The sequence below is a fragment of the Aotus nancymaae genome, unplaced genomic scaffold, assembly GCF_030222135.1.
Source record: "Aotus nancymaae isolate 86718 unplaced genomic scaffold, 86718_ANA_hifiasm-v0.15.2.pri h1tg000040l, whole genome shotgun sequence".
In the NCBI taxonomy this organism is placed as follows: Eukaryota; Metazoa; Chordata; class Mammalia; order Primates; family Aotidae; genus Aotus; species Aotus nancymaae.
In genome coordinates this window covers 99,867,468-99,879,135 of record NW_026988454.1, presented here as the reverse complement: position 1 = coordinate 99,879,135, position 11,668 = coordinate 99,867,468, and the positions used below count along the sequence as shown (strand labels likewise).

Sequence of the window (11,668 nt, the reverse complement as noted above, 5' to 3'; positions counted from 1 at the left end):
ACCATATTGGCCAGGCTGGTCTCAATCTCCTTACTTCAAGTGATCAACCTTCCTTGTCCTCTCAAAGTCATGGGATTATAGGTGTGAGCCACTGCACCCCTGCCTAGTTAGCAGATAATGAAAAGAAATGTTAATTTTATTGTTAGAGAACATTTTATTATTTTACTCATAGACAACATTTCTTATATTTTTTGATTCAGCTTTTTTATTTCCACAAGTTATTGATGAGTAAATTGCTTTAAATTATACAAAAAACACATATTCTCAAAGACATATTATTTTGTAACATATAAATATATATGTTTAAAAAATAAATGACTCCAAATAGAACATTGATGTAATAAATTATGATCAAGTAGTGTGAGTGAGCTTATATGAAGCTACTAAATTAATTGGGTTATAATTTTAAATTCTGGTTACTTTATTCACATAGATGGACTTTTGGACATACAAATTGTAAATGCTTGCTTCCCATTAAACAAAAGTGCTTATGAAATTTTTTGTTTGCATTTGTTCCTGGAGTTACTTATAGGTTCAGGAGTAAAAGTATCACAATACTAGATGTCATCTGTAATAGTTAGTCCCCTGAGTAAAACTGAAACTTGATAAATGAGAATAAAGTGTAGTGAAGAGAAACTTGTTACAGTTTATTAACTCACAAATCACAAACAAAATGTACTGCTTTATAGTCTATTTAATATATTTTATAGAGTGGCATAACCTTGGGTGAATAGTTGCTTTGCTTTCATGAAAGATGTTAGTTTAACATTCTTGGTTAAATTTCTCTTCCAGTAAATGCTTTAGAAAATCTCTGTGTCTTTAGGGAAAGCCTGGCATCTGACCTTTGCTTTCATTTAAGCACAGCTTTGTCTCCTCACATACACTCAATAAACTCTCTGTTCCCTTTCTTCTTTCCATTATTGCCATCAATAACACTAGAAACTCCCATCTTCGTTTTCCCAGGTAATTGAATTGGTGAATTATTTTCACATTAATCTGGATTTTTGTTTAATGAACCTTTCCTTCAATGAAACTTCCAACCTTAATTTTTTTTATCTCTTTCCTATAATTAAATTGGACATGATTTCTTAGAATCTTGAAAGTGGAAGATTGGAAAAGCACCATTGCCTCCTGAGGTCAATGAAGTTTAGTACACTTTATTATTCCCAGTAAATTTTGACTTGTTTTCTTTTACACTCTTCTAAGAAACTTGAACTAATGAATGAGAGGATACTTTAAAAACCTTCCTTCTTTGCACATTCACTTCTAGTAGCAACCTGTGATAGAAATAACACATAATGAAGAGAAATTTAAAGGGACTGTGTAAGTCATGAGACTTTATATTTTACATATTAGAAAATGATGAAAACATATTTATGCCATTAATTTTAGAACTTTTGAGAGATTATTAATATATGATAAATATCCTTACATTGACAGCTTTTATCTCAGTTCTTAAGAAATGGTTTCCTCAATTGCTTCTCAGCCTTTTGGCTAAGATCAAGTGTAGAAATGATTTCCTCAAAAATCACAGAATTGATTTTTTTTCTTTTCTTTTCTTTTTTTTTTTTGAGATGGAGTCTCACTCTGTCACCCAGGCTGGAGTGCAGTGGCATGATCTCGGCTCACTGCAACCTCTACCTCCGGGGTTCAAGCAATTCTCCTGCCACAGCCTCCAGAGTAGCTTGGACTACAGGTGTGTGCCACCATTCCTGTCTAATTTTTTGTATTTTTAGTAGAGATCGGGTTTTACCATGTTAGCCAGGATGGTCTGGATCCTGTGACCTCCTGATCTGCCCGTTTCAGCCGTCCAAAGTTTTGGGATTACAAGTGTGTGCCACAGTGCCCTACAAACATAATTGATTATTTTGTTGGCATTTTTCGCCAAATACACACTACCTATCATGTAACAATTAGGAGTGTGGTGGAGTGGTCAGCAGCAGGAAAGAACAATGAAAACTAAAATAAATAAAAATATTGTATAAACAGGTATGCTATATAAAGAGTGAGAACACAGAATTTAGTGTTACCTGGTAATGGTTAAGAAAATCTTCATAAGGAAGTTAGTTTTCAGGTAAGTCTTTCAAGCACAGATAGGAAATTACCAGGTACACAAAAAGAAAATTGCATTGGTTTACCTTGGATTCAGGCCATAAGTGGTATATTTTCTGTAGAAATTTTAAAAACAATGATAAACTAATTAAAAATCAGCCTCATTTTAATTAAAAACATATGTGAGTAATTGCAAGCAAAGCTAATGATAAAATAATCCTCCCAGAACAAAACATTGAATTTATTTTATTTATTTAGATAAAGGGTCTGGCTCTGTTCCCCAGACTGGAGTGCTGTGTTGTAGTCATGGATCACTACAGCCTTGAACTCCTGGGCTCAAGTGATCCTCCCACCTTAGCCTCCTGAGTAGCTAGAATTACAGACACATGTCACCATGCCTGGCTAATATTTGTGTTATTTCGGCAGAGAGAGTCTCTAGCTATGTTGCCCAGCATGATCTTGAACTCCTGGCCTCAAATGTTCCTTAAGCCTCAGCCTCCCAAAGTGCTGGGATTACAGGCATGAATCACCACACCTGGCCCACTGATTTTATTTTCAACCATGACTGGCACTGTGGTTGCTTTTGAAGTTTTTAAAAACATAAACTTCAGATTAGCATATTTTATTTTTATACTTTCACCAGTATTTTTATTTTATATAGATGTTAATTTGGAAAATTCCAAATAAATAGATGACTAAGAGCAAAAGTTCAGAAAGCATAGTATTCTTTGAGATGTAGATGCACTTCTTGATTTCAATTCTGTGTACCACAGGTATTTACTTTTCAACAGTAGATACAAAACATAATAATAGTTCATCATGTGAAAATTAAGAAACAGAACTCAAGTTACTTCAGTACTTTCTACATGAGGACTTCAAGAATTTATATATGTTCACCATTAAGAAAACTGAAAAAGAACACAAAGTGTGACTTGTAATCTTTTTGTTTGAAAAGTATAAATTTCACTTATGCATGAAAGAGTTTGATAAATTTTACCAAAATCTCTACATTGCAATTTACTTTGAAAAATTCTAATTGTTTTAAAGAAATCAACAAAATAATGAATGTACTAATTATTAAATGATTATAATTAGTAATAATTCTGTCATATAGAAGAAAGAGGTGCAAAACCGATTTACTCAAGAGTGTCAAATATGCCAGGTAAGCATGGAGGCATAATTCATCCAGGAAAATGTAAGTAAAATGGTGTGGCTGTGATACAGGATGCATATCACAATTTAGTAGGAAATGAGATTGTTACTAGTAGGCAAGAGTGATAAATTGATATTGTGTGTAAACCATAACTTTGCAAGTCTTCTCATTGATTGATTGATTGCTTCATTTATTTATTCATTCCTTCAGTGGTTATTTATTGGGTCTCTATTATATTCTATGTATTTCACTGAGCACTGAGAATACAGACAGGAGCAAGAAAAACTCGGGGCCTGGGCGGGGCACGGTGGCTCATGCCTGTAATCCCAGCACTTTGGGAGGCCAAAGCAGGTGGAGCACGAGGTCAAGAGATCGAGACCATCCTGGTCAACATGGTGAAACCTCGCCTCTACTAAAAATACAAAAAGTTAGCTGGGCATGGTGGCACGTGCCTGTAATCCCAGCTACTCAAGAGGATGAGGCAGGAGAATTGCCTGAGCCCAGGAGGCAGAGGTTGCGGTGAGCCGAGATCACGCCATTGCACTGCAGCCTGGGTAACAAGAGCGAAACTCCATAGTTTATGTGGCTTAACTTTCAAAATCACACAAAAAAGAAGCTGAACAATGACATACTTGGATACTACTAACTAAATATATATCCAATATTACTAATGAAAGCACTCACCCCATTCTACAAGCAGATTTTTACAGCATTTCTTAATAAATATAAATATTACATAAAAGACCATTACATTTATTAAAATGTCAATTACTTTTATTTGTACTTTAGAATGGCTATTTTTAATTGCAAAGTTCATTTCTAGTCTTGCAAATGTCACACAGATTACAATTTAGATAATCTAAAGTAAATTTTTAAGTGTTTGCTTAATTTTTGTAGGATATCTGGACTTTCAAATATAGTTGCATGATCCAGTCTCTCAGCTTTTAAATAATAATTCTAAAGAATTTTAAAACATTTTACATTATTATCTACACTATTGACCTTATTCATGTCAGAAAAAAATACGATGTCACTTCAATATTGTCTAGTATTTCCTAAGTATTTATTACAATTATTTCTAAGAACACTGAGGCTTGCTCATCTATAGAATGCCAAGCTGTTACCAGGAAAATTCTTTTCTCCTTCTTTTCTTTTTTTTCCCCTCTCTTCTTTCTATCTGTCTCTGTCTCTCTGTTATCTCCCGGTCTCTACCTCTCTCTGATTAATAATGTCTTTGCTCACATGTCTTCTCAGAACCACAAGAAGCTCTGCCATTAGGATTGTGATTTTCTTATTTTTTAAAGATCTTTTTAGTGATATATTTCAAAAGCAAAATATATTCATGTCTATACCAAAATAGCTGCACATAGGTTATGTGGATGAAGTAGGTGTAGCAGCATATTTACTATAAGAATTCAGTTAGTAGATTTTACCCTATGTCAGCTTTTTAATTATTGGTCTATCTTTAAAAAATAGTACAGGTTACTTTCTGTCTCGTTATAACTAAAATATAAGTCAAGTTTACACATCTGGATGGATTATGAACATTGATTATTAGTAAAATTGACATTGACTCTTCAGTTGCCATCACCAAATGAGCTAAAGATTTTGATATTATCTGTATGTCTGCATGTGCTTTCTCATAACTGTGACATTGAAACACAGAACCATTTATACATAAATGTTTAAAAATAATATTAAATTATATGGTTCAATTGCTTAAAATTAAAAGATACCACTTAAAATATACAAAGTTTTGGGGCAATGTAATTATTTTTATTCTCTTTGAATTATGTTAACCAGGCTCGGTTAAGATAAGTCTGGATAGCTCCTCAGGTCACCACACAATTATGTTGATTTCTAGAAAAGAGATTTTTTCCTAGTCTTTATTTTATCATTTTTGATTTTTATAACTAATCCTGAGCATGTATATAACTTTTACAATCAATCATTATTTTCTTTAAGTATCTTGCTGCCAATATAGAATGCAACTAATAATTATGTATGAGAACAGTAGGTGTTTCAGACTCAAATGTCCCAATACTACAATGCTGTAACTTCATATAGGCTTATGTGTTTTAAAAATAAGAACACTGTGACTATTTAAAAATCCAGACAAATCTCTGCTCACATTAAACTTAACTTCTACATGAAACTATGACTAGAAGCAGCCTCCAAAGTTCTCTAAGGTCACTTGCCTAAGTTTCTCCTTTTGAGGCAATAGTACGACTCACTCAAGTTGGTGCTCTCCCATGCTCAAGAAAGTCAGCTTTGCATGGTCAATGGATTGCCAAGATTTTCTCTATATGGGGTAATGGGGGAAACCCACAATAATTATGAGGTCAGATTTATACAAAATCATTAATGACTGTACGTCAAGCATTTGAACTAAACTTTCAATTAATAAACATCAATCCAGACCTCATCAATTTGTTTATTTTTAATCTTCAAACGTTCTCAAATTTTCACTTGCATCTCTATACTTGTGAGAGCAATTGTCTGTCATTATTAATCATTTTCTAGCCAATACTCCCAACCACGTTTTCTTTCTTCTTCCATTACATGTGTTTGAACAGACACATCTACTTGAACTCAGCTGTCCACCTTTGCCCTAACTGAATTATATAGCCTGTAACTTCTGGAAAAAGTATGAAAGCTAAGCTGGCAATTTGCCACTAAAAATCATGTTTAAAAACCTCAATTTCACACACAAAATTGCCTAGAAACTTTTTTACTATCACACAATACATTGATTTGTGATTCAACTATTTAAAGATACATATTTTGCCCTAAAATATTCCAGACTTTTATTTCCCCTATTCTCACAGAAAACTTTATTTTTTTGTTGAGAAAAAATAAGACTTGGACTAGAACTTACGACTCTCACCATGAGATAATATTAAAAATTACCTGTGTGTATGTTTGTGCTGTGTGTAATTCAGTGTTACTTTGTACAAAATAACTCTGCCTTTTACAAAGTCCAGTTCCTCCCTGAGCAAATAATGAAAGTGAGAGAAAAATGTACAATAAAAGAAGATATTTATTTCTAAAATACTCATTCTAGAATAAGTGTTCTTGGCAACCAGCTTATGCAACACTATCGTCATATGACTCATTTTGAGAGGTAGAATTTCAGTATATCAACTGAAGAAAATAGCTAAGAGTTTGCTCTTTCTTGAATCTGAACCAAGTCTTTCTACATCTTAGTCAAAGCACAACTTATAAAAAAAAAAGAAGCTAAAATTTCAAAGCATAACTTTCCATATTTAGAAAAGTATGCCAAGTTAAGTATGTCTCACTGAACATTAAATTATTCAATTAAAAGTGTTAATTTAAAAACCTTATCCTAATATTTATACAAGTTAATTGTTAACAATGATATGAATGACTAAACTTTGTTCTTTTACCACAATTTATCTATTTTTAGTTAAGATTCAGTTCATGTCTAAGAGTAGACTTTCTCAAATTCTGTGTATATGTCCTCTTTTTTATATACTTTAAGTTCAGGGGTTTGTGTGCAGAATGTGCAGGTTCATTACATAGGTATACAAGTGCCATGATGGTTTGCTGCATCCATTCCCCTGTCATCTACATTAGGTGTTTCCCCTAATGTTATTCCTCCCCAATCCTCCCACCCACTGTTATCCCTCCCCTAGTCTTCCCAGTAGCACAATAAGCATACATGTGCTTGTGTCTTTATAATAGAATGATTTATAATCCCTTGAGTATATACCCAAGAATGGGCTTGCTGAGTCAAGTGGTATTTCTATTCTAGATCCACTGTCGTCCACAATGGTTGAAGTAATTTACACTCCCATCAACAATGTAAAAAGCATTCCTATTTCTCCGCATCCTCTCCAGCATCTGTCATTTCCTGATTTTTTAATGACTGCCATTCTAATTCGAGTGAGATGGTATCTCAATGTGGTTTTGATTTGCATTTCTCTAATGACCAGTGATGATGAGCTTTTTTTCATATGTTTGTTGGCTGCATATATGTCTTCTTATGAGAAATGCCTGTTCATATCCTTTGCCCACTTGATGGAGTTGTTTTTCTTCTTGTAAATTTGTTCAAGTTCTTTGTAGATTCTGGATATCAGCCCTTTGTCAGATGGGTAGATTGCAAAAAAATTTTTTCCCATTCTGTCAGTTGCCAGTTCACTCTCATGATCGTTTCTTTTGCTGTGCAGAAGCTCTTTAGTTTAATTAGATCCCATTTGTCAATTTTGCCTTTTGTTGCCATTGCTTTTGGTGTTTTAGTCATGAAGTCCTTTCCCATGCCTATGTCCTGAATGGCATTGCCTAGGTTTTCTTCTAGGGTTTTTATGATGTTAGGTCTTATATTTAAACCTTTAATCCAACTGAGTTAATTTTTATATAAAGTACAAGGAAGCGATCCAGTTTCAGCTTTCTGCATATCGCTAGCCAGTTTTCCCAACACCATTTATCAAATAGGGAATCCTTTCCCCATTGCTTGTTTTTGTCAGGTTTGTCAAAGATCAGATGATTGTAGATGTGTGGCATTATTTCCGAGGCCTCTGTTCTGTTTCATTGGTCTATATCTCTGTTTTTGTATGTTCTTTTGTTGTATAAACCAAAGGCTTTTCTAGTTGTAGCCTCTTCCTTTAAGTTATACTCCTTTGGCCCTTTTTCCTCATTTAAATACATTTATTTAACACATTGCAACTTGTGTGTGTGTATTTACAGATTGAAACATACGATACACACATATGTAAGATTCACATAGATTTCTACAAAATTAGTTAACAATATTAACATCTCTATTTGCCAAAAGACTTGGAATTAAAAAAAAAATTTAAGCCAGACAGGACAAAAACAAATATCATCAACTCTAGTCAGTCGTTTTATCTGTTATCATACAATATATTTAGGGAAAGATGTGTGCATGATAAGCCACTTAGGATGAAAATGTGATCTATCCCAATTGTTAAAATTTTCATCTTTGAAACTTCAATTTCTAATAGACAAATCTCTTGGACCTTTAAACTATTTCATCAGCTTTTAACAACAACAAAATAGTTGGTGGACACTGGAAGATACAAAATTTGATGTTCTGTTAATGTTTCACAAGACCAATATCCTATTTATATGCATTATGGTAAGTGCTTTTGAGCCCTAATATAATCACGTAATGGACAGAAAGCAAAGGTATAACTATAAAAATGTTAAGAGATGTTACATTTGGTTTTGTCTAGTTATAAGATTTAACAGTATAGGATCAGGAGCTTTATAGTTAGAATTACATTAAAAAATGTAGAATTACTTCAAAATCAAAATGCAGCAAAATTTATAAATACACATAACCAGCTGAGGTATACTGCATTTGGTTTTAAATATCCACCTTAATATCAAATAAATAAACATTTCTTTTGATATAACATATATTATTTTGTAGAATATGTTAAGAAAATTCACGTTTGACATTGTTTATCTCTGTAAGGAAACAGACTGTTTTTACAGTGATTTTCATCCAAAAACCTAGACTGAGAATTAGAAGTGAAGTAAGAAGTGTTATTACTTAATATATGACCTTCAGAACTTCAATTAAAGTTCCTAGGCTACTGTTTTGATACTATCTTATTAGTTAAGTTATGTTGAATCAGTTAAAGTAATATCTGTAGTAGTTAACTTCTCTCACGTGTTATTATAATAATGCAACAGGAAAGACTTGCGTCTGCTGCCCGGACTCCTCATCCAATCAGGTCTTTAGTGAAGTCCACAAAGAGTACAGAAAAAAAGAGACTGCCTGGCTTATGGACTGCTGGCTGTCTGATACTTTTGTTGTAAGAGGAATGTGTTAGATAATGTTTTCTGGTGAAAAAACAAAAGTAGAAATTAGAGTAACCATCTTAAGGACTCAAAAATCCTCTTAGAGATAACACCCTGAAAGCTTTGGCAGATCTTGCTTTTTGTTTTAAGACAGTGTAAATACCCTTTCTAAAAAAAAAAAGAAAAAAGAAAAGAAATACATACATAAATATGACAGCATCTGTATCTATTGTATAATTTTGAAATAAGGTCTAAGAAGCAAAGCTAGAATTCTACTTCTTTTTAAACAATTTCCCCAAAAGCCATTTAAATGGATGAAAGAAATTTACAATATATTGTTACATAGATATATTTTAATTTCTTTCTTAGGAAGTGCTTACCTCATTTAGCATAATTTTTTTCATAGTATAAAATACCAAAGAACATTAATTTTAAGGATTTATACATTTTCTTTGAAAATACTCAAATCTAGACGTCCTCTGTAAATGTGTCTGTTTTAGAAGTGTTTCTTTGTTTTGCTTTTTAGTTTTGTTTTTATTGTACAACATGGAGTAAGATAAGAAGAAATGAATATGTATAAAAAAGATACACATGTATTAGTGATATGAATACTTTTCATTTAAATTTATGTAATTTCACCAAAATATGTGATGATAAGGAATCCCTTAGTTTACTGGGATATAAGGTTTTCTTAATTTAATATCTAGATCATATAAATCAGACTAGATTAGCACTAAATGGAGATACCAAGGTGTGAAAACAGTAACACTGTGACCATTTCTAATCTGCAAAAACATATAAGCAAATCTGGAAGGAAAAACCATGTTTGAAATATATTCTCATTTTAAATTTGATATCAAGCCATCAATGATTTTCAAGTCTGAAAAATTTCAAATCTTAACTTGCACAGAATTATGAACCATAATTTAAATATTTTAGTTATTAAGAAGCAGATTATACCAAGGTACAACTCACTAATCTTTTGTGTTCAGGTAATTTATCTTACCACCTGTTTCTGTGCCAGTTAACAATATAAATATTGGTCTAAAACATACAAATAATAATAGCTATGGGAATAACTACTCTATTTTCTTAAATAAATTGTAGTTATATGACTAATACATTGTATTTTGAGAGTAAAAATATATACCTTAGAGCTGTTAATTATGCTACATCACATAGCAGTGTTTCTATCACAAACAATGATTATTGTTATTCTTCACATGGAATTCTGAGGCCAAATGTCTCAAAGGGTGAGACCTATCAACCACAATTGATATAACAAGGACACTACCAATATAAGATTTACATTCATGCTATTCCTTCCAATGCGAGTCTCTAGAGGAATACACAGAGAAAACTGGCTTGATAAATATTTCAAATAGCCTTTATGCTATTTCTGAGAGCTTCTTATTGACAATATCAAGGGCTTTAAGGAGGTGTTCTTCATAATAAATGCACAAAGACGGTTATAGAAAGGTCTTTGAAGGATAATGCTCTTTAATTTAATAGAAGGGTTATAGGAAAGGTAGTAAGCAGTTTGCCAGGGGTTCCAACTCTAGCTAAGGAAAAAGTGCCAAGTCTGTGAATCACAACGTTTGAGTGTAAGTTATTCAGAATATTCTGAGAAGCAATCGAAACATAGAAACACCTGAAACTTCAATACTGAATCCATTTACATTAATAACATTCAAAGAATCTTCTAATCTTAACACATACACCCAGTAATACTCCTACTGAAGCCTTGTAGATAAGATAGATCACTAGTATTTAATTAAAGGAATATAATTGCATATAGTTAGATGATTATCTTAACAGAACTTGGTGTATTGACCCTGAAAAATGTTAGACAAGCAGGAAGAAACATAATATAAGTAAATAAACCTAAAACCTATATTAGCTGCATAGTACACAGACCTGGTAGATAAGGTATCTCATATTTTGAAATTTTATTTCCTCTAATTGCTTAACCAGCCAACTGAATTTAATCATCCAACTGTCAATTCAGACAAATTTATAGAATTCTCTTTGAAAAGGTTCTGTCTTTGGAAATTAATGAAGACCTCAGTGATAGCCATCCATTGAAGATGAATGGGAAGATTCCTGGCTGACAACTAAGCTTTGCAAATAGTAATGCTGCCTTATCTTTAAAGTTGCAACTGTACTTTACTTTGAGGTGCTTTACCAGAAATATGTGCTTTAATGTGCATCTAAAGTCTATTATTAGTTGTTTTAAAAGGAAAAGTTGTCTAAGAGATAAATATTTTAAGGCAGCAAAATGGCTAACAGAAACCATTTAAATTGATTCTCGTTGACTTTTTTATTGTATGGGTATATATACACACACACTACACATTCACATACATATACATACACACACATACACACACACATATATATATATAAAATGTTTAATATATATGTATATATTCAACATTAAGCATTACGAATTATTCTTTCTATCTGGGATAAATCAAGTATCTTCTTAGACCACAGCAGAATAAAACTGGAAATTAATTCAAAAGGAACACTCAGGAGTATATAAATATATAGATGTTAATCCATTCTTGAATTATCTTTGGGTTAACAATAAAATCAAGATGGAAATTAAAAATTTCCTTTAACTTAACGATAATAGTGACACAATTTATCAAAGCTTTTGGGATAGAGCAA

At 32.3% G+C, this 11,668-nt stretch overlaps 1 pseudogene; it reads left to right on the top strand.

Annotated features, from left to right (window-relative positions):
- Nucleotides 1–1,474: 1,474 nt before the first annotated feature.
- LOC135268414 (U2 spliceosomal RNA) lies at nt 1,475–1,639 on the top strand (annotated as a pseudogene).
- Nucleotides 1,640–11,668: the final 10,029 nt, after the last annotated feature.